This window comes from Chinchilla lanigera, unplaced genomic scaffold (assembly GCF_000276665.1).
Source record: "Chinchilla lanigera isolate Chin_1 unplaced genomic scaffold, ChiLan1.0 scaffold00051, whole genome shotgun sequence".
Lineage (NCBI taxonomy): Eukaryota > Metazoa > Chordata > Mammalia > Rodentia > Chinchillidae > Chinchilla > Chinchilla lanigera.
In genome coordinates, this window is record NW_004955452.1 from 2,907,904 (window position 1) to 2,929,712 (window position 21,809).

Genomic DNA, 21,809 nt, shown 5'->3' on the forward strand with positions numbered 1-21,809 from the left:
CCTCCCTTCCCCTCCCCTTCCCCTCTCCTCCCTTTCCCTCCCCTCCCCTCCCCTCCCCTTCCCTGGGCCCATGCACTGTCCAGCCCCCTTCCCCAGGACCCGAGTTCTTCCAAGGCTGTGTCCATTTCTGGCCCATCTCTGAACCCAGGGAGGGTTTGTGAATTGAGACAAATTCTTTCTGCCTCCCCCTGCCTTTGACCTCCAGTTGATCTTTGCCTTCAGTCCAGCTGAGCCAAACCAGTTTTTCCTGAAATTCTTAGTCAATGAGTGTGGAATTCAGAGCCCCTGCCCCCTTCCCTCCCCACTGGAGCACAGGGTTCCTATGAAAGGAGAGGCCTGAAGCCCTGGGCTCCGTCTGCTCCCCTCCCCCACTCGGGCCCAGGGCTGAGACCCTGTGTTGTCCATGTCTATGGCAAGACCTAGATTCTCTAATCGCCATGCGCCTACGGCTAGTGGGCTCACAGCAGGGGGTGGCAGGAACAGTACCCCTCCTCTGCAGGCGGGGCAGTGCCCCAGCTGTCTTCTTGGCCAGTACAGGTTATTGTCCCAGAGACTGCCACAGAGTTGAGGTTTGCTGTCTATCCATTTGGGTGTAGCCCGTCTCCTAAGCGGCTGGCACCTTTGAGCTACCTCTCTTGATGTTCTGATTCTGTCTGGGGTCACTGTGAGGACTTAATTGGGGGAATCAGTGTAAAGTGCCTGGGACATAGCAAGTGCTCAATAAAACAAGCTGGTGTCAGTGATGAAGTACCAGGGCCCCCAGGACAGAGCACCGGCACCCTCACACCTGCACACAGAGCGGCTCAGGCAGACCAAGCATGGAATTAAACCAAAGTTGGAGCCCTGTTCCGCCCAGGAAATAGCTTACGCGGGGCTTGGACTACTGCAGAGAAAATGGGCCCAAAAGTACCCAGCCCCTTGTCCATGTACTGGGGGACTCCACCATGTCTGGGGGACAGGGCTCAGACCCAGGACACGTGGAGACACCGTAGAGACAGAACCAGAAGGAAGACACAGGTATCTGCTGTCAGAACTTGAGAAAGAGGCCACTTTTGACAGCACGCAGGCGAAGATCAACCTGTCATAGCAGAAGGGCTGCCTCAAGGGCCGAAGCCACACTCACTCTGCTCCATCTTGGCTGAGGCGGCTGCTGGGGTCTTGGCTATTCTGAGTCTTGTGTCAGCACTTAGAGCAGGGATACCGCCAGGGTCTGAGCACCGCAGGGATTTGGGGACCACATGGCAGCTCGCCGGTTTCTAATGTGGGGCTTGGGGACAGGGGCCAGTGCCTCTCCATGGACTAACGGGGCAGGAGCAGCAGCCGCAGGGCCTAGGCTGCTCCCCACTCACCTGACAACAGGCAGGGAAGCAGCACCCGCTCACCTGGAGCGCCTCAGGCCTCTTCACATCTGCTCTGGTGAACATTCAGTTGAGCCATCTGATCCTGGCAGGAAGAGGCCAGAGGGGCCAGGCCGTGGGAGAAAGCCGGAGACCTTTCCGAGGGAGCGGTGAACCGGGCTAAGGCTGGGGATGCGGCGCTCCCCACCCGTTCCAGCCACAGAGCTGTGCAGTGTTACAGTCACAGTCAGGCAGGGACGTTAGAAGGTTACGGGCCTGGAAAGGTTATAATCATGGAATTACAGAACGTTACAATCGGGTAATCACAGAGGCACTAAGAACAGGAAGCACAGAGAAGAAGACGAGCAGGAGGTTTAGAATGTTGCAAGTATAAAAAGGTCATAATCATAGAATTAGAGAATTTTACAACCACAGATTACTAAAATTGTAGCCTTATAAGCAGGAATTGGAGGGTGTTAGTCACAGAACTGTGAACTGTTACAGTAAGAACACACACACACATAGAATATTCACTGGTAGATGTAGGAGGCAGGAATTAGAGCATGCTATCATAGTAAAACATCGTAATTAAGAACTGGGCAATATTTCTTTTTTTCTTCCCGCAGTACTGGGGATCAAATCTGGGGCTTCACACCTGCTAGGGAAGTTCTACCACTGAGCTATGCCCTCAGCCCTCGAATTGGAGTCTATTCTTGGTCTTTAGGTGTTATGTTGTCACACTAAGAATTAAAGAGCTAGGGGGAAAAGAAGAATTAAAGAGCCGGGCATGGTGGCGCCCATCTGTAATCCCAGTGCTCAGGAGGCTGAGGCAGGAAGATTGCCATAGTTCAAGGCCAGCTTGGGCTACATGGTGAATTCAAGGCCAGTTCAAGGGAGATTCTGTCTCAAAAGATCAAAAGAACTAAAATTTTAAAAAGAGAGCGTTGGAGACTAGCTGAGTATAGCAGCATGTGCCTGTAATTTCTCCGGAAGGCTAAGCCAGGAGGACTGGAAGTTTGAGGCCAGCTTGCGCAACTTAGTGACTTAGTAAGAAAACCCTGCTTCAAAGTAAAAAGTAAAATAAGGGCTGGGGATATCACTCAGTGTGAAGACCCAGGGTTAAATTCCCAGTACCAGGAGGAAAAAAAATTTAAGAGAACAGGGGCTGGGGATGTAGCTCAGTGGTGGAGCTCTTGTCTGACATGCTTGAGGTCCTGGGTTCAATTGCTAACACAAAAAGAAAGAAGATAGAGAAAAAAAAGGAAGGAAGGTAGTATGAATTGGAGCACAGGAGAGCTGCAAGAGCATCTTACTTGACCTGTGCCGGAACCTGTCAAAGTGTGTGGCAGTGGCTATGAGGAGGGCAGGACACCAGGAAGGCAGGGCCACACCAAACCCTGAGGCCATGGCATCCATGTGGGGCCGGTGAACCGCCTTCCCCCCTCCCAGCCTCGCGCACCTGGAGGGGTGCAGGGCTTGTTCTCCTTGGTGTATGTGTGTCTCCAGGATGCTGGGTCAGCTCTCTGTGTGGGAGCAGACAGCCTGCACCCTGACCCCGGTCTAGATTCCTGGCCAGGGTATGAGGGGCCATGGCGGGGTGGAGACAGCACCCCAAAGGCCTCCTGCTGGCCTGCCTCCCCTCCCCTGCCTACTGCTACACAGGCAGACACACAACACCCATTCTCACCCACTCACTTCCCTCAGTCACGCATCTATTTTCAGACCCCTTCAAGGATCAGACCACACCAGGGCAATGGTTGGGTCACTGGGGAAAGTCCAGTGGGGTCCAGAGGAGGGGAAATGACCCGGACATCCTGGAAGCCTTCCTGGAGGAAGAGGCTCGGTCCCAGAGCAAGCCAAATTGGGATCCACAGAAATGGTGGCAAAGTCATTCCCAGCAGAAGCAGTGGCAGGGGCAGAGGCGCAGAGGCAGCCATTTGTAGGACGTGCTTGGGGATCATGTGGACTCTATGCTTGGGCAGCGGAGGCAAGAGCCAAGCAATGCAGACGGCAGGAGTAGGCTGTGGGGACCAGGGGAGGAAGCTGGGATTTGCAAACTCTCCTTGGCTGCGCGAGCTCCTCACAATGCTTGGGTCTGGCTGGTGGGAAGGGAGGGCTGGCGCCCACAGTTTGCTTTTCCTTGCTTTAGAAACGAGGACCTGCAAATTCCTTCCCAGGCCTGGTAGCCAACCCTGGGCTGGATTCCAAAAACCCAAGAAAGAGCTGCAGCAGGAGCCCCAGGCCACTCTGAGGGGTTCTGGCTGCCCAGCCTTTGTCTGCGCAGGCTGGCAGCAGACAGGACACGCTGAGGGAGGGGTGGGTCTCAGGCCTGAATGGGACCTGCGCGGGACATCCGACAACGCCTTCCATTGCTTTCCTGTCTCTGCAGAAGTCTGCCCAGCGCAGGAGGCTATACACACAGGCACGGGGCCAGACAGGTCTGCGCTGCTCCTTGTATTGCTGAATGAGTTGGGCAGAGGACATCAGCACCCAAAGCCTCAGTTTCTCCCTTTGTAACATGGGGCTATTAACAGAACCTCCCCCGACAGAACCCTCAGGAGGGAATGGATGTCTGGCCCCTAACAGGCTCAGTTTATATTCGTTCCCTTCATGCCAGCAGTCCTAGAGTCAACAAGAAGCATTTATCCAATCACCCCATTTGGCAGGCAAGAAGACAGAGGCCTCGGGAACTCCAGCTGCCATTCCAGAGACAGAATGGCAATTGCCTGGTTGTCAGGAGACAGAAATGCTCAAGGAAGGAAGAGAGGTAAAGCGCTGTGTCAGCTAGGAAACATGAACCGAGTCTGAAAGTCTGAGCCCGGGGTGGGAGCCAAAGCAGGTGGGAAGCCCTGGACCAGATGACCTGGCAGGTGCAGACCACATCTGTGCCGTCCACACTGGCCACCTCTCCCCTGTACAGGGGGCAGAGGCCAAGGGCTGGTAATGCTGGGCATTAGGTGAGGCAGTTCTTATAAAGCGCCTTGAAGAGTATCTTGCACATAGTAGGTGTTCAGGTTCAGGGAGGTGATTGAGCACCAGATTCAAACCCCTCCCCCCCCCCAAAGTGGCAGTGTCTCCATAAAAACTCAGTGCAGGGATCACATAGTAAAGTTACCTATTCAACAAATACTGAGCTCCTATTATGTGCCAGCCAACCTGCTAGGTCCTGTGTGTGAATCATCTCATTGAAACCCAAACATCCTTTATAAGTGAGTCTACTAACATTTCCATCTTTCAGGTGAAAAAAACGGAGGCTCAGGGAGCCCAAGCAGTTTGCCTGAGGTTAGACAGAGCAAGGCGGGAACCCAAGGCTTTCCAAATCCAGAGCCTCAGCCAATGCCACACCGCATCGGCAGAGATAGTAAGAATTGCCAGCTGAGATGGTAAAAGCGGAAGGTCCACAGTGAACACTGAATTCCCACCCGCGCGGTAGCTCTTGATGGTAGATGCGGGCCTGGACTCGCTGAGCGAGGAGCGACCTGCTGGCCCCCCCTGGGCTCTTCAAGCGCTTGGGAGGGGCACGTCAGGCCAATCTGGAAGCAGAGGCTGACCATGATGGGCTCCAGAGGGGGCCTAGCCACCCCCTTGCCAGAGGCAGCCAGGAGTCTATTGACCTGATTCTCTGCTCCACATAACTCTGCAGAGGGAGCCCCGGGAGGGAGAGGGACTGGGGAGGGGAAGAATCGGGCTATCCCAGCCCCCAGATGGAGCAGCCAGTGGTATGAGTCTCCTCTCCTGCCGTCCAGGAGGACCTTTGAGGGCCCTGGCTCTTTGAGCAGGGAGAAGGATGAAAGGCAAAGGGTAGAGACAGAACAATCCAGGCTAGGGTGCAGCGGCGGCAGCAGGGTGTGCACCATTGGAACATTAAGCCCTGTGTCCCCATGCCTGCTCTGCCCCTGTGTGGCCTGGCATAAGGCATGTCACCTTTCTGCCTTTAGATTCTGCCTTGGTACTCATGACAGACTAGTGCTCCCTGCATGTATTGTTGGCCAGATTAGTAATGCTGGGTCCAGCACATAATAGGTGCTCAAGAAACAATGGCTGTTACCACTGCTCTCCTTTTAAAACTCTGGCCTCGTGGAGCCCTTCTCAGCTTGCAGGTCACAATCACATCCATTGTCTCTTAGTTAGCTACTTTTTATTTATTTATTTATTTTTGGAGACAAGATCTCACTATGTAGTTCAGGCTGGCCTCGAACTTGCAGTGATCCTTCACATCCATTGTCTCTTTGGGGTCTCACAACATTTCTGCAAAGTGTGCAGAGAAATTAAGGAACTCTAAGTCTTGGGCTAGGAAGCAACCCCAGAACTGTCACAGGATGGGCCACTCCAAGCCAGACCCTTCCTCTTCAGTCTGGCTACTCTCTGTTCCTCTGCTGGGATTCAGGCCAGAAGCTCTGCCTCCAGGAAGCCTGCCTTAATCACACAAGGCCTGGTTAAGTTCACCACTGTTCTCCTAGAGAACAGACTTCTGTTCTAGAACAGAACAGACTTCTGTCAGAGCCAGTATCAGCATCACAATGGCTAGGTGCCCCCACTTGGGACCGAGAGCCCAGCCAACACCTCTATAGCAAAGAACATAGTAAATATTTTGCTAATGACTCAGGGGCACTGTGCAGGGGGTCACAGGTGCACTAGACCCCCATGTGTGCGTACACAGCCCTGCGTGTCAGCTGTGCAGACGTGAGAGGGGACAGAGAAGGTGGATGGAGCTGGTGTGGATGCCCTATTCCCCCAACCCAGTCGTGGTGAAACTATAGCACACATGTTACTGTGCTTTTTTTAAAGACAAAAGATGTTAAGGTATGAGTTGTGTTTTCTAATCTAAAACCTCAGTATTCAGGTTTGATTGCAGTGTTGGCACTTTGCAATAAATAAATAAGTGGGGTTGAGGTTGCAGTTTGGGCGCTCTGTCTCTAAAAGGTTCACCATCACTTCCCTAACCCCGTACACACACACAAAATTACTAGAGATGACGCTGACACAAGCTTGTAAGAAAGAGAGGAGAATTCTTGGTGATGGTTTTTGTTTTGTTTTGTTTTTTAATTTAGGGAATTTTTTTTTTATAGTAGCTGGAACAAACACAGCCATAAAATGGAAGATGGGAGGAGTAAGATTGGAATCAAAGCACATTGAGATTGTTTGGGAGGATAAGGGCATCGATTAAGTTTTGATTTAGTGGAGACAAATGGGTGAGTTAAAAAAAACAGCAGGGTGGGCAGGGGTGGGGGTCATTCAAGGGCAGAGTATGTGCTCAGCATGTGTAAGGACTTGCGTTCCATCACTAGCACTGAAAAAAAAAAAGGTAAAGGTCCCTTAAAGACTAAAATATATAACTTTTCAACCAATAAAGGGAATAAAAAGATAAAGAAAATTCAGCTGGGCATGGTAGCACATGCCTGTAATTCCAGCATTCTGGGAGGCTGAGGCAGGAGGATCACAAGTTTGAACTCAGCCTGGGCAACTTAGTGACTTAGAGAAACCCTGTCTCAAAAAACCAATTTTTTAAAAAGAAGGCTGGGAATGTAGCTTAACAGGGAGGCCCTGGGTTCAATCCCTAGTACCAAAAGTTAATTAATTAATTAGATAATGAAGAAAATACATAATAGTTATACATAAGCTCACACGTATATTCGTATTCACAATAAATGAAGATGAATTAAACTCAATTGTTAAAAAGCAGAAATTCTTAGTCTGAATGAGGAAAATCTGTCAGGCTCTATCTGTGGACCAGAGATAAGGCTGACAGATAAGGATGCACACGGGGTGTCAGCAAAGGGAAAGAAAATATATGTCAGCAAACACTCTCTAGAATACAACGAGAAGCAAGATAAATATCAGGGGGTCAGAAGACTTTAAGACAAAAAAAGCATTACTCGGGAAAAAGAGGATCATTTACGTAATGACAGGATATGCTGATCCTGAACTTGCATGCGCTCTCAACAGTCTCGAAACACTTTTAAAAATGCATCTGACATTCTTGCAAGAACAAATTGTTAAGTCAAGTCGCATTAGTGGACCATTTTTCAGCATTGGCTTCTCAGAATTGATGGATGCGTGGACACAAATTATTAGACTGAAATGGCCCAATAATAAGAACCCTGTTTCCCAGCAAAAAAATGCACATTGTTCTCAGATCCACCACACAGAAAGTCGCTCACACAAGCCCACACATCTTCCCCCAGGTGGATGACACCTGGGGACAAAATGACAAGTATGTGGAATCACTGCAGTCAAAGCCCACAGGCACCTGGTGGGAGAGGGGTCTGGTGTGGCAGGTGGCCAGGTATTCAGCTAACCAGACCCTTCCTGGCACATGACCTCAGACAGTGAAATACGCTGTCTGAGTCTCAGTTTCCTGATGTGAAAAATATAGATTTGGGATCAGCAAACCATAAAAGGGCAGAGAGATAACATTCTGTCTTGTGGGACTTGCTACGATTTGTCTTGCTGACCCGTACGGGTGTGGCTGCGTTCCAATAAAACTGTACTTTCAATAACAAGTGCTTGGCCAAATTTGGCCTATAGGCCATAGTTTTCTAATCTCTGATGTAGTAATGCTATTTTCCCTACAGGATTGTGACAACATAAAGCAATAGTAGAAACTTACACAGAGAAGATGCTTAATAAGCTGAATGTGGTGGCACACACCTGTAATCACAGCTACTTGGGAGGCTGAGGCAGGAGGATTCAAAATTTGAGTCCAGCCTGGGCCACTTAGCAAGAACCTCATCCCCAAATGAGATTTTAAAAGGTCTGGGGATGTAGCTCAGCCGTCCCAATATTGAGGGAAAGAAAAGACAATGCTCAATAAATTGTACCTATTATGAAAGAAGACATACAGGAGAACACGTACACCTATATATGTACAGATACACAGACATGTGTACATGTTTGCAGTTGGGTATTAAAGACTGCGATGTCCATATGAGCAGATTTTGTGCATACAAGAAGGCATACATATGGATGGGTATTTTTCACACTTGCAGGCAAATCATCTAGAAAATGAGATAATAAGAACATCGACCTCGGGATAAAGAGGTAACTCAGGGATTGAACACTTGCTTAGCAGGCCTGAGGCCCTAGATTTATCCCAGGTAATGGGACAGAGAGACAGACAGAGAGAGAGAGAGAGAGGAAGCATTGACTTCATTGGGTGCAACGAGGCGGTGGTCGGTCAGCACGTCACCCTGCAGGTGGTGAGCGCTAGGATCAGCTCCCATCATTTGTGGGAACAGGTTCTAGAACCCGGTGAGCGGTCCACACCACCACCCACGGAGCCATGTTTGCACGCTTCTTTCCAAAGGGAAGCCAGGCTACTGAGGAGTTCATCTTCGTAGCCAGCAAGTGCCCGGAACAGCCCTGATGGGCCCGCAATTTAGCCTTCTGAGAGGTCAGACGCATGAGGAGAAAAGGCGTTTGAATCCCTCCTCACGTCTCCAAGGGCCAGAGGACATGTGCTGAGTTGGAATTTTTCAACTTCGTCCTTTTTTTTCTTTTTTCCTTGACACATCCATCCCAGAAACATCTGTGAGATAAAACAGAGAAGGTCTTATGAATTCAGCTCATACCCGGCCTGCGCTCCCACCCCGAGTGCGCGAGACATGAATCACCAGCCCGGGGGCCGAGTGGCCCCGCAGAGCAGCCTCTTCAGCAGGGCCCTGGCCTTTCCTGAGTAGCTGCTTTTGATTCCCCCAAAGCCTTCTGATCGTCTACACTCCACAGAGCGCGTGTGTCCAAGGGGAGGCCTGCTGAGAGCTCCGCCCGCTCGCTGGGGTCGGGGTCAGCCACCCTTCCCGGGACTCTCGGAGTCCAACTCTGACTCAGGCTCTGGCGGTCCAGAGATGAGCAGGAAAGGAGTCAGGGCCTCCTTGTGTGTCTCGTTTCCGCATTCTCTGAAAACACTAGGAGAAGACAGGCAGCCCGGTCTCATGACTGTTGCCACAATGGGCAGCATACAGTACTTGGTACGGTGATCTTTAGCATATCGTGCATAGAACATTTTTATCTCCCAAGCAAGAGGGAGGGTGCGACCGCTGAGTTCTCAGCCAGATGTTCACTGAACTTGACCTTCTGGGCCTGCAGCCTCGGATCCCACCGGACGGCTGAAAACCTGAGCTCTTTCTCCCCTTGCATCTCACCTTTTCTGTGTGTTTAAAGAAGATGAGTGGACCCTGGAACTATGCTCCCCTAGTCTCTGTAGCAGGTACCGGAGCCAAGGAGGTGCAGGAGACAAACCTATATTGGGTGCCCACTGTGCTGGGCGCTGGGGAGGCTGAGAAGGCAAGGCAGCGCCTTCCTTCAAGAGCCCACGGCTCCGCCGGTGGGCAGCCCTGGGCAGCGATAAGCAAGGCAGGAAGTGGCCGTGTCCTCAGCGGCAGACGAAGCCCTGTGAGGCGCAGGAGGCGAGGCGAGAGCCCTCACAGTGGTGGTGGCTATGGGACACCCGGAGAAGCATGATGGGGGAGAGGGCCCCAGAGCCGGTGTGCACATGCAGAGGTGAGGGTGTGTGCAAGCGGCCGGGGATGCTGGGTCAGTGCATTCAGAGTGGGGAGAGCGCAGGCTGTCAGAGGACGCCCCACACAGGAGGTCCTGATTGTGCTCCGCTTGCAGGTGCTGTGAGGAAAGCAGCCAAGGTCTCAACTGAGGAAGCGGTTCCCACCTGGGCCCTCCACGTCCCTTCCCAGGGCCATCTCCACAATCAGGGGGAGACTCGCTTCTGCCCTCCCTCCCCCAGCACACACAGGCACCTGCTTCCCCTGGTCTGGCCGGCCACTGCGTGGGATGGGGACCGTGTGACCTTTCCAGTTTATGAGAGGGGTGGGAGCCTCTAAGAACAGGGTGTAGGTGGGACAAGGGAAGGATTTCTCTACCCCTGAAGAGTTTATCCCCTGGGCCATGGTCCAAGTGAGGAAGTTGAGTCACAAGGGACCAAGTCACATACCCAGAGTTGCATTGCTTAGATTAAGATTAAGCAAGAATTGTGGGGAGCAGAGACAAAAGGAGAAGGTGAAGGCCAGGCTGGGTCCAGTCATTTCCCCAGTTTGGGGTCATCCTATCTTCCTGAGGACAGCCCCAGACAGTCCATCTGTGCAGCTGCTCCCAGTCAGCTTCCCAGCTTCCCCACCACTTTCCCAGAATCCTTAGCAACAGACAGGCAGCCTGAGGGGGACAGGAATCCCCACCCAGCCCTTGGAAGGGGCCGGCTCCTGTTTACCCAGCTGGTGTAAGCCAGGGCCGGGGTCAGGGGTAAGGCCTCGGAGGCCTGTCATCCAGCTGGCACCCCACTGCTCAGGTCCTATGACCCCCTGGCTCCTCTTCTAGCCGCCCCCCTCAAAGAGGTGGCCCCAGGTGGGGCTTGGCCTCATGGGAAAGGCGAGCTTGGTTCCCGTTACATCCCCTTTGTGTCTCTGCTCTTTCATCTTTCCTGTGAGGAAATGGAATCCAGCCCCCAAACTGTTAGTAAGAGCCAGCTGGACAGAGCATTGGAGTCTGGAAGCAAAAACCTGAGTTATTGGAATCCCAGTTCTGTGTGACCCTAGTGAATCACACACCCTCTCTGAGCATCAGTGTTCAATCTGCCGGCTGAGAGCGCTTGTCACTCCTGTCTCATCAGCATCTTTGTGCCGCTCAAGTGCAAAATAACAAATGTGGAAGTGCTTTGTAGCTTCAGAATGCAGTGTGGTTGGTGATGGGGACCACTGTTTGACTGACAAGGGGAGATCTCTGATCAGAAACATGCATTCAACTAACTGCAGGAGGGAGCACCAGCCAGGAGACAGAAGACCTCGCTGTGAGGCTCAGGGGCCGTGTTTTTACTTCGCTAACATCACTTCCCTTGTGTTGAAATGGGACAAGGCTCTTGATGACCAAGTCATCTGACCAGCATTTACTGAGTACCAGGGCTTGGCTGGCAGGTGACTTCTGTCCCCAAAGAAAAATCACACTAGATGAGGGTATGGGGCTCAGAGTCCTAGTGTGTTGGATATAATTACGTCTACAGACTGCTTATTTTGCAGATGGGAAAGACAAAGCCTCAAAGAGCAAAAGGAGCCGGGTTATGGTGGTACACACCTGTAATCCCAGCTACTCAGAAGGCTGAAGCAGGAGGATCCCAAATCTGAGGCTGGCCTGAGCAACTTAGTGATAACCTGTCTCAAACTAAAAATAAAAAGGGATAGAGATGTAGCTCATTGGAAAGGCCCTGGATTCAATTCCAGTCTCTCCAAAAAAAGCAAAAGGATGTTCCTTGGATGTCAGAAATGAGGTGCACTTGCTGCCGTCCTTCCCTGATCCAAGGCAGACGTAGCGATTCAGTCACAGTCCTCTTCCCACCAAGCCAGATGCTGCATCAGGATCCTTCTCAACACAGCATGCCAGGCGGCCACAAGTCAGCTGATAAGAGCTAGGCAGCAAGATGACACTGTGTGTGCCAACCCTACAGCCCTCAGCCCTGGTTTCCTCTCCACTCTGCCCTTCCACTTGTTCCAGAACCCAGCTCTCACTGAGACCCTCCGTGAGCCCAGCTCTGCACAAGGTTCAAGGGCGAATAAGACCTGGTTGCTCTCAGCAAGGTCCTGAGTCCAGAGGGGAGGAAAGTCGAGGGGGAAGTCATTATGGGGAGATAGCTCCTGTGGGAACTCGGAGAAGGAGCAACCTGGCTCTTCGGAGGCAAAGTAGTGGCTGAGGAAGGCTTCCCAAAGCAGACCTGGGAGTCAGTACCCTGCCAGCAAACAAATGACAGCGCATGGGGTCCTGTAGAGCGCGCAGATGCACTGGGCTTCTCGGGATGGATGACATCTGTGTCCTTTGGATGAGAAGATGTCATAGCAGGGACCACCAAGCCTGATGAAAGGGTGTCTGCGGTGTTGAGAAGGGCAGAGGTGGGACTCAGGAGGCGTGAGCTAGGGCTGGACCGGGAAGTTTCTGGCTGACTTTCCTAGATGGGCTGAAACCCAGCTACATATACGCAGGCCCCTGCCAAGCCCACCCACTGCACCCTGCACTCCCTCAGCATGCTGATAAGCTCCACCTTTGCCAGACTGGAAGCCCAGATAGGGCAGGGCCCGGGTCTCACTGTTACTAACACTGTACCTGGCAGGCTAATAAAATGTACTAGTAAATCTTGTCTGGCTGGCTGGATGAATGGATGGATGGATGGGATGGGTGGATGGATGATGGATAGATGAATGGATGGTAGTGGGAGGATGAATGATGTTGTGCAGGCTCCCTGAGCCTGTGTTCTGTTTTGTAAACTGGGAAATACAGTACAAACCGCATAGAGATGTTATATATATTAAATAAGGTAATAGGGCTAAAGCTTCCAGCATTCAAAAAATTATTGAAAGAATAATCATGACAACCTAACCACAAGCATAAAGACACTCTGGATTGATAGCTCCTGGTAAATGAGTTTTGCATGCCATGCCAGGACGGTTACACAAGGAGGGAGACACAGCTGTTACAAAAAAGTTTGCACTGACCAGCAGGATAGAAAATACCCACCTCTCCCACCCATCCTTGGAGAATACGGCAGGATGGAGCTAACAGTGTCTTCTCACAACCACACCATTCTGACACTTTGCATGTGTTAACTCATGGAGTCCCCACAACCCCAAGTCAGACGGGGACACTGACAGACAGGTGTGCTCAAGGCCACACAGCAAGGAAGTGGGCTGATTCCTGACACCGCACTCTTCACCATGTGAAAAGCACACATGGTCTGGTGGAGGAGAATAGGGGATATTAAAAGGGTAGATGGTGCATCTGTCCCCATGAAGGTGCCTGCCACATGGTGGTTGCCCATGGGATGGATGGATGGATGGATGGATGGATGGGTGGATGGATGGATGGATGGATGGATGGATGGATGGATGGATGGATGAATGGATGGGTGGATGGATGGATGGACTGATGGAGGGATGAGTGGGTGGATAGAGGGATGGTTGAATGGATTGAAGGAGAGAGGGATGGAGGAAAGGAAGGAAGGACAGAAGAAAGGATGGAGGGATAGATGGATAGATGGATGGATGGATGGATGGATGGATGGATGGATGGATCAATGGATGGGCAGATGGACAGATGAATGGATGGGTGGATGGATAGAGGGGTGGATGAATGGACTGAGGCAGGGAGGGATGGAAGAAGGGAAGGAAGGAGGGAAGAAGGGAGGGAGGGATAGATGGATAGATGGATGGATGGATGGGTGGATGGGTGAGTGGATGGATGGAGGGATGGATGAATGGATGGAGGGAAGGAGGGAAGGAAGGAGGAAGGGAAGGAGGAATGGATGGATGGATGGGTGGATGGATGGATGGATAGATGGATCTGCACACCTCCAGCCCTTCAAGCAGTGTGCCAGGCTCTGTAACAGTTTTGCCGGACAAAGGGCGGTGAGTTATCACCTCTGTCATCTCCCATGACTGATAAATGTTGTCCTGGTCTGTTTTAAACCTTGCTTAGGACACATGCTTTGTGATCCATTCCTGTCTGTCACCACTCAAAAATGGCCTTGTTGTTCCTCTGATCTTAACCAGAGCCACCTGCTGTCATTTAAATCCTTGTAGAGCAAGAGGGTGGCAGAGAGGGCATGGAGCCAAGGAGACGGTGCTCATCTCAGCTGCAGAGGCAGGACCCTGCCCACTTCTGCCACCAGCACCTGTGTGTCCTGAGACAATCACTTCCCTTTCTGAGCCTGGCCACCCTCAGCGGCACAAGGAGGATGACAGTGGCCTTGCTCTCGGGTCCTGAGGGTGGAAGGCACATGCCTGGCCGTGCCTAGGACACCACCAGGAGGCAGGCTGCTCGGGAAATGTGTGGTTAGTGAGCTGGACTTAGGAGCACGGTTGATCATGGAAGGGGGAATAGAGGAGGCCACAGAGGTGTGAACGAGCTGTTCAGCACCCCCACTCACTCCTGTTCTATCGGTTGCGATGCGGGAAGTGTCCACCCCTTGAACTCCTGGGCTGAAGGCCTGATGTCTCCGGGAAAGATCCCATTTTAGTGCAGCGGGGTGCAGAGAATAACATCTGATTCCTTGGCAAAGACCCGACCCTGGTTTCTCTGCCTGGGCTGGGTTAAAGGGAACGAGACAAGGCTCGGGAAGGGCGATGCCAGGAGCTGGCTGAGATCCGAGACCCCGAGCAGGGGTGCCAAGGGGCCTCAGGGCAGCTTGGGGCAAGAGGAGGACCCTAAAAATGGGGCAAAGAGCTGCCAAGACCAGCTTTCCTCCCTTTGAACTTTGTGCCAAGGAGCAGCGTGGCCACAGGCTCCACGCGGCCCAGGGAAGAGGCTCTGCCAGCCCCCCGGGCACCTGTCCCAGAAGCCTCATTACCGGCTCCCAGGGGCAGCCTGCTCTCGGAGGGAGAGTCCTTGGGGAGGAGCGCGCCGAAAGGGGGAATGCAGCTACAGCGAGGGAAACACCTCCTTTCCGGCGCAGGAGGGTGGCTGGGCCTCTTGCGCTCACCTTGAGCAACTGCTGGGTCCTCGTTAAGTCCGGCCATCTCACTGCACACTCACTGTCACCGTCCTGTTGGCCTGGCCCTCGGCACAGCTCCTCACTGGCCTTCCTGTCCCCTGTATGTAGCTCGGTCCTCGCTCAGCAGCGGAGGACCGTGTTCAAATCACCAGTCACTTCCCGGACCTGCCCGCAACTGCGATGCTTCCCATCACACTCAGAGCCCTGCTTAGCTCCCAGGGCTCTGGCCCCTCCCTCCCGCTCTGCCCTATTCCCCTCACCAGCCGCCTCCGCCTCTGCAGCAGCTCAGACGCCCCAGGCTTATTCATTCCCTGCTGAGCTGGGCCCTCTGCATGTTCTGTTCTCTTCACGTGTTCTCTCTCCATTCTCTGGAATCCCATTCCCTGCACTCTCCCTCCACCAACACCTTCTGGTCCTGCATGTCTCAGCTCAAATGTCACCTCCTCCAAGAAGCCCTCCCTGACCACACAGCTCAAGTACTCCTGGATTCTCTAGCTCATCCCCTAGTATTTGCTTGATATCTATCCATTGTCTACCTTCCACACTACAGTCTGTGTCTCAAAGAGAGACCCACTTTGTCCTGTCTACTATTGTACCCCAGTCAGTAGGACAGTGCCTGGTGTGTGGTAAGGCATCCTAGCTGTTGTATGAATGCCCCCCCCAACCCAAGAATTAAGCCCTGCCGGTCCTTGGTACCATCCACAAGGAATCTCATTTTGCCCTCACAGAAAAAAGCCTTACAAGGGAGTAGCCCCATTTTACAGCCCAGAAAACTGAGGCTCTTTCCCAAGACCATGCAAAGAGCAAGAAATAGAGATGCAGGTCTGTCTGCCCCCAAGTCACTGTTCTTATGTCTATGTTAGTAGGACAGGTGTCACTACCCTTGTTTTGCACAACAGGGGGCAGAGACGCAGAACTGGACTGGTTTTCCTGGAGACCTTGGCTAGGAAGAGCTGAGGCTAGGATTTGAACCCAGACTACTGCAGGGACAGGGGCTGGTAGGGAGCTCAGCAGTGGACTGCACAGTAGGGGCTTTGCAGTGAGCCGGCAGCTGTCTAGCTGGCCAGCAGGGCCCAGAGTACAGACAACCCCCAGGCGGATGAGATCAGCAGGTGGCATTCACTGGTTATTCCCTGCCCTCCCAGCAGCACCCTCAGGGCCTCCTGTTTTGACTGCCTTTACGACAGTCTTAGGAAAGAGAATACTGTGTGTCCGTTTTGCATATGGCAAAGTTGAGGCCTGGGAGGCTGAATGATTCACCCCAGGTCACTCAGCAAGAAAGTGGTATAGGTGGTCCAGCCCAGCAGACTGCCTGGCTCCAGCACGCTCACTGCTAACCACTGCCCTGCCCTGCCTCTCACAGGAGACAAAGCCAGGCAGGACATCAGGGCCCTGACCAGAGGAAAGGGCTCCAGGGTGAGCAGGGTACGCTGTCTACAGACCAGAGCCACCAGATTCTGATCTCTGGACTTCAACTGATCCCAGTGTTTTGGGGGCCCTCCAGCAGCTCAGGAGGATGTTAGGTTCTGCCCCTGGCCGAGGGCCTTTTCAGCTCCCCACAGGATCAGGTAGTCGGAGCCAGGTAGCTGGGGTGACTCCCTGCTCTGCACCCTGCAACCCGCCCCCTGTGTCCCAGCCAGGCCATCAGGTGCTGAGAGCTGGATTCATCAGGACGTGGCAGAGAGAGGAGGGCGGTGAGGGAGACAGGCAAAGCCCCACCCAGTGCGTCCCACTTCTTGTGGGAGAGAGCAGTAGGGAAGGGAAAGCACGAAGCATCCAGCTCCCGTTAAACACCCCCTCTGCTGCTCACTGCCTCGGTGACATCAGGCAGGTGACTCACCTCTGCACCTGTATTCCCTGCGGATGGGTATAATTACAGTATACTTTGAGATTATGTGAGTTAATCCACATAAGACACTAAAAACACTGCCTGGCCCAGAGGAAGCACAAAGTGTGCGCTGTTATTTATCAGAAGATTACAGTCGTTAAAATATTAGTTCTGGCCTCTTATAACCAGCGAGAGACTCTTCCCAAACAGCGCTGCCGTGAGGTCAGAGAAAGGCAGCACAGAAGTTTTTGTCCCCGGCCTCACTTGGTGACAGCACGGGCTCTCTCTGCAGGCTGCCCTTCGGCAGAAGTCACCTCTCCCCTCCCCATCTGTAGTTTTCTCAAGGATTAGAGTCCCTCTCTGTGGGTGCTGGAGCTGAGTGCTTGTCACGTTTATGAGCTTTCAGAGCTGCTTTTAGAAACAACCAGGCCTCCCCACTTTTCTAAGGCCTGAGATAAGAGAAAGGTTTATGAGATTAGAGGTTTGTCATCGTCCTCTGCTTTACTGTCTGCCTCTGTCCTCTCTTGGTTTCCTCCTCTTTTATAAAGCCATAGCATGGGCTGAGAACAGCAGCCTCGGGACCCCATAAACACGCTCTTCAAATAAAGGAGACTTTTAGGGGAAACCCAGTCGAGACTCCTTTTAAAGGTGATTGTTCTAAATAGTCGCATCTGGGAGATTTGTAGTAAAGTCTCCCAGCTGTTGGCCAAAGATCACTGGTGCTGGGAGTCTTGCTGCTGACTCGTAAATTTCAACTTTTGACCCTTTAAAACTGAGAAGGTGTGGGATCCTTGTAAGCTTTGGGGTTGAGAGTATTTTAAAGTCACTTTTTAAAGAAGGGATTTTGTCTCTGGAAATGTTTGGGATCGGTTGGACCCTAAGAGACCCCGGCAGAAGTACCGGTGATGCCCAGGTCTGTGATCTGCCACATGGGACTTTACGGATGTCCCAGGGCAGGGACCGGATAGGCCTCTTCCTGGCTTTCTGGGTTCAGGGCTGTCACACAGCTGGGAGGGGGACAGCGCTGCTGCATGTGCGGGCACTGGCCATGAAGGCCTCTCTAGGGCCCAGCAGTGGCTTGCTGCTATCACCTGTCTGCCTGTCTGCCTCCTGGCTTTTGTCCAGCACCCAGAGACTCAGGGTCCAGAGACTCCAGCTGCAGGTCCCTGCCTGCCATGCAGTTCCCCAACCCCCACCTTGGCCCAGGCTACTCCTTTGCCTGGCACACCTTCCTGTCACTCTTGTGCCTCCCCTTTTCATTTGTCTCCCAAGTGATGTCACCTCCAGGAAACAGCAGTGCTGAGAACCTCTCCTCCAGCGCCTCCCCCTCACATCTTCTCCCCCAGCTGGAAGCCTTTGACAGACTCCTGCTCATCCTTTAATACCCTACCCAAATGGCCCCTTCTCTGAAGAACCTTCTTTGATATCCCCAGCAGATCATATTCACTCTCCCCTGCTCCGTAGTGAGCCTCAAGGCCAGGGGCTGTATCTTCTTTGGCTCTGTGCCTAGTGCCTAACACAGAACTGGGCACAAAGTAACCATTTAGAAAAAAACTTGCTGAGATTTTTTTGGTTTGGTTCAGTTTTTTGCAGAGCTAGATACTGAATCCAGAGCCTCCCATGTACTGAGCAAGTGCTGTACCGCTGAGCTATACCCCCAGCCCTCTTTTTTTCCCTTTTCTTTTTTAATCTTATTCTAGGACAGGTTTTCACTGAGTTGCCCAAGTTGGCCTCAAATTTGCCATCCTCTTGCCTCAGCCTCCCGAGTAGCTGGGATTATAGGCATGTGCCACCACTTTTTTAAAAGTCTATTGAAATCCAGGGCAGGCCCTAGATAAACCACACACGGGATCCCAAGCCTCCAGGCTCCAAGAGGCTCAGACCTGGAGGCTGGAGCTTCATGAAATTAGGGAGACAGCTCCTGCTTCTCAGGGATCCAAAGGGGAGAATGCTCGGGGCAGGGGGTACCCCAGAACCCCGCCATGTGCTATCAGGTGCTGCTAGGTGCATTCATTACTGGAACCACACCCTCGGCACCCCTAGAACCCCCAGAGGTTGCTGCAGATGGAAACCTGAAATGTCCTGTCCACTGTCACTCACTCAGTGGACCTCCTTAAAACGGGGAGCCAAAGTGAGCCCCCCTGAGCCGGGGGCCGCTGGGCTGTCCTTCTGCCTCTACTCTTACAGCTTACGACCACATTGGGTTTTTCAGCAGCTTCTGGCTTGTGGTCAATTCAAACCCCCAGATCTTTTTCCCTGGGACGGCTGCCAAGCCACATCTTGTGCATTTGATTTATGGCTTGGGTTAGCTGAGGCCTATTCCGGCTCCCCAGAAGCCAACCAGAGGAGGAGGAAGGTTTTTGTACCCCTAGCAGGGAGAATGATTCCAGGCCCCCCAATTGGGGAGCCTCGGTATAAATGTGGGAGAGTCCCCCGATCCTGTTTTTGTTTCCTAATCCCTTCTCCCTGAGGTGCCAAATGCCAGGATGTCTTGAGTAGGATTTTCATTAGTATTCAATCCCAGCACTGGGGCTCTCCAGACCCACCTTTTAGGGGGAAGCAGGGGTTCAGGAAAGCACCCAGACAAGGCCGGGGGAGACAGAGAGGCAGAGAGGCAGTTAGGAGGCTAAGCCTTCTAGGCCAGGTGTCCTTGAGCCTCAGGCTCTCCTGTAGAATGGGGGTGATAGATCTCCATGGCATGGCATTATTAGGACAAGGTAACCCAGACAGGAGATTCCTCCCGGGGCACAGTCGCTCTTTCTGTCTGGGGTGGTAAACAGCTAGGACTGAGAATACCCAGCCACCAGTTCTCAGGCTGAAGACCCGAGCATGGACGTTCTGCCACCTGGGTGATATCGTTCCTGCCTGGCCAAATGCTCTTCTCCCCAGTGTCACCTTTTAAATGTCACAGCCCTTCACGTGATTTCCCTGAGGTCCGATCACAGCCCTTGTCTGTGTCCTTCATGGCCCGTCACCAACTGCATGTTATCCTCTTTGTCCGGCACTTCCTCCCTCCGGCCCTCACTAGACTGCCAGCCCCGAGAAGGCAGGGACCGTGCTGCCTCCTCCTCCTTCCCTTCCTCTTCCCCCTCTTCCGCCTGTCCCCGAGGTCAGAATGGTCATTATGAACTTAGGGACATTCCCTGAGGTGTCAGCAACAAATTCCAACAGTGTTAAGGGAACAGAGCAAGGGGATCCATTAGGAACCACAAAGAGAAGCACATTTATTCCCCTCCGCCACCAACAAGGTCACATCCCCAGCCTGGGCCTCAGTTTCCCTGCTGTAAAATGCAAGTCTAGGAGAGCAAACTAACTTTTGCTCGGATTGCCTGTTGCTTTGAAAAACAACTTCTGCTCGGAATCGCTCTGGCTCTGTCACCTTCTCCATCGGCCCAGAATGCTGTCCTACGCAGCCCCGGGCCTGCGGAACCCACACAGAAAAGTTCACAGGCCCCTCCTGCCTCAGGCCAGGGTGACAGGGCCCCCCTAATAGGTGTGTGGCAGCTGCTTCCCCGGGGGGATCCCAGGGTTTGTTGCCTTAACCGACTCATGAAGCAGGTAAAAAATTCCAGACATGTTCTCTGCTGACAGCTAATTGTGTCCTTTATTAATGACCACAGCTTTGTTGGGGCAGGTGGGAGGCAGGAGGGAGCCAGGCTCAGCCCTGGGGGGGTTCCCTCCGGTGGGGCTGATGACCACATTTCTGGATCCCATGGAAGAGGAAGTGCTACATGCAGTGACCCTGAAAAAGCCCCCCCCCCAGCTGAAGAGAGGCAGGGGCTGTCCCAGGCTCCCAACCCCAGCCGTGATGCAGGTACTTAGGAATCTGGCGGCCCAGGTTGTGGGTCCTCATGTAGCCACCAAAGTCAGTGATGACCCAAACAGGGATCCACCCTGGGGAGATGGGGGAGGCTCCTCAGCTCCACCAGACCCCTTACACCTCCTGGCACCCGGACTGGGTCCACCAGGGCCCATCTCAGTGACCCGCTATATCACCTGTCAATACAGCAGCCAGATGTGTCTGGGGACCTGCGCCTGGCCCTGCCAGATGTGTCAGGCTTTCCAAACACATCCGGCTTCCCCTTAGGCACACTGTGATTATTATTTAACACTCGCTGTTCCGGCATCTATGAATCTGGAGGATTATAGGCTCGAAGGCTCTGGCCTTTACAAACCCTGTTGCAGGCATGGTCTCCAGCTGGCGGAGGGGGGCATGCCAGCATTCCCCGTTTTCTCAGGAGGTGAGGGCGTGTGGCGTTATCCCTCTGACAGGGGAGGATGTCGTGAAGAAGTGCTGAGCTAAGGCATGGGCCAGACAAAGAAAGCTGTTTGTTCAAAGGCCCTTAGGCTAGAGGATTCCCATGTGTTCCAGGATGGTCAGTGTGGCTGGAGTGAGTGAGTGGACAAGAGGGGGGCAGGAGGTGTGAGTTCAGAGAGGTAAACGGGGGCTGTGTGAGCCACTAAGTCGCCATGTGGCCTTAGGCAGGTCATTGACTCTGTTTAGGTCATATATTCTGTGGACATCAAATGAGGGACTTAGGCCAGAAAAGGGCGGAATTTCTGCAACTTCTGAGGGCCTAGACCCTGCCAGCCTCATCTCCTACCTCTCCTGGCCTTACACATCATGCTTCGGAGACCATGTGATATTTGTAGCTGTACGCACACAGCGCCGTTTCATGCCCCTCTGCCTCAGCACAGGCTGGGCCCTCTGCCTCAGCATCCTGTCTCTCTGGCAGTCCTGCACGTGAAGGGCCCATGGTCTTCCACAGTCCCCTGGCTTGGGTACCATCTCTCCACCTTCTCTGTGCCTCTGGACACTTTTCTGGCCACACACTGATACTTGAGAGACGGTAGAAGGAAGTGGCTGTACAGTCAGCGTGGGCTTCCCACTCTAGCTGCATCTTCTAGTTGCCTGATGGTTGAGCCTCTGTTTGCTCACCTGTAAAATGGACATATTCCCTACTTCCGGGGTCAAGGTGAAGATACAGTGACATCATTAAAGCGCCTAGCCCAGTGCCTGGCACCATGTAACCGTCTGGGATCACAGACGTCAGAGTCTAATTGCAGAAAAAGAGCCACGGGAGAAGCATGAGTGGGTTACCCTGGACAGTGTGGCCCCAGATCCCTATGGTAGCTCCAGCCCGAAGCCCAGGATAACCTCCCAGCA

The 21,809-nt window shown here is 52.9% G+C and overlaps 1 protein-coding gene across 3 annotated transcripts in view; it reads left to right on the forward strand.

Annotated features, from left to right (window-relative positions):
• Positions 1 to 21,809, forward strand: part of Ephb2 (EPH receptor B2) — a 142,078-nt gene that overhangs the window by 63,191 nt on the left and 57,078 nt on the right. The window lies entirely within an intron of this gene.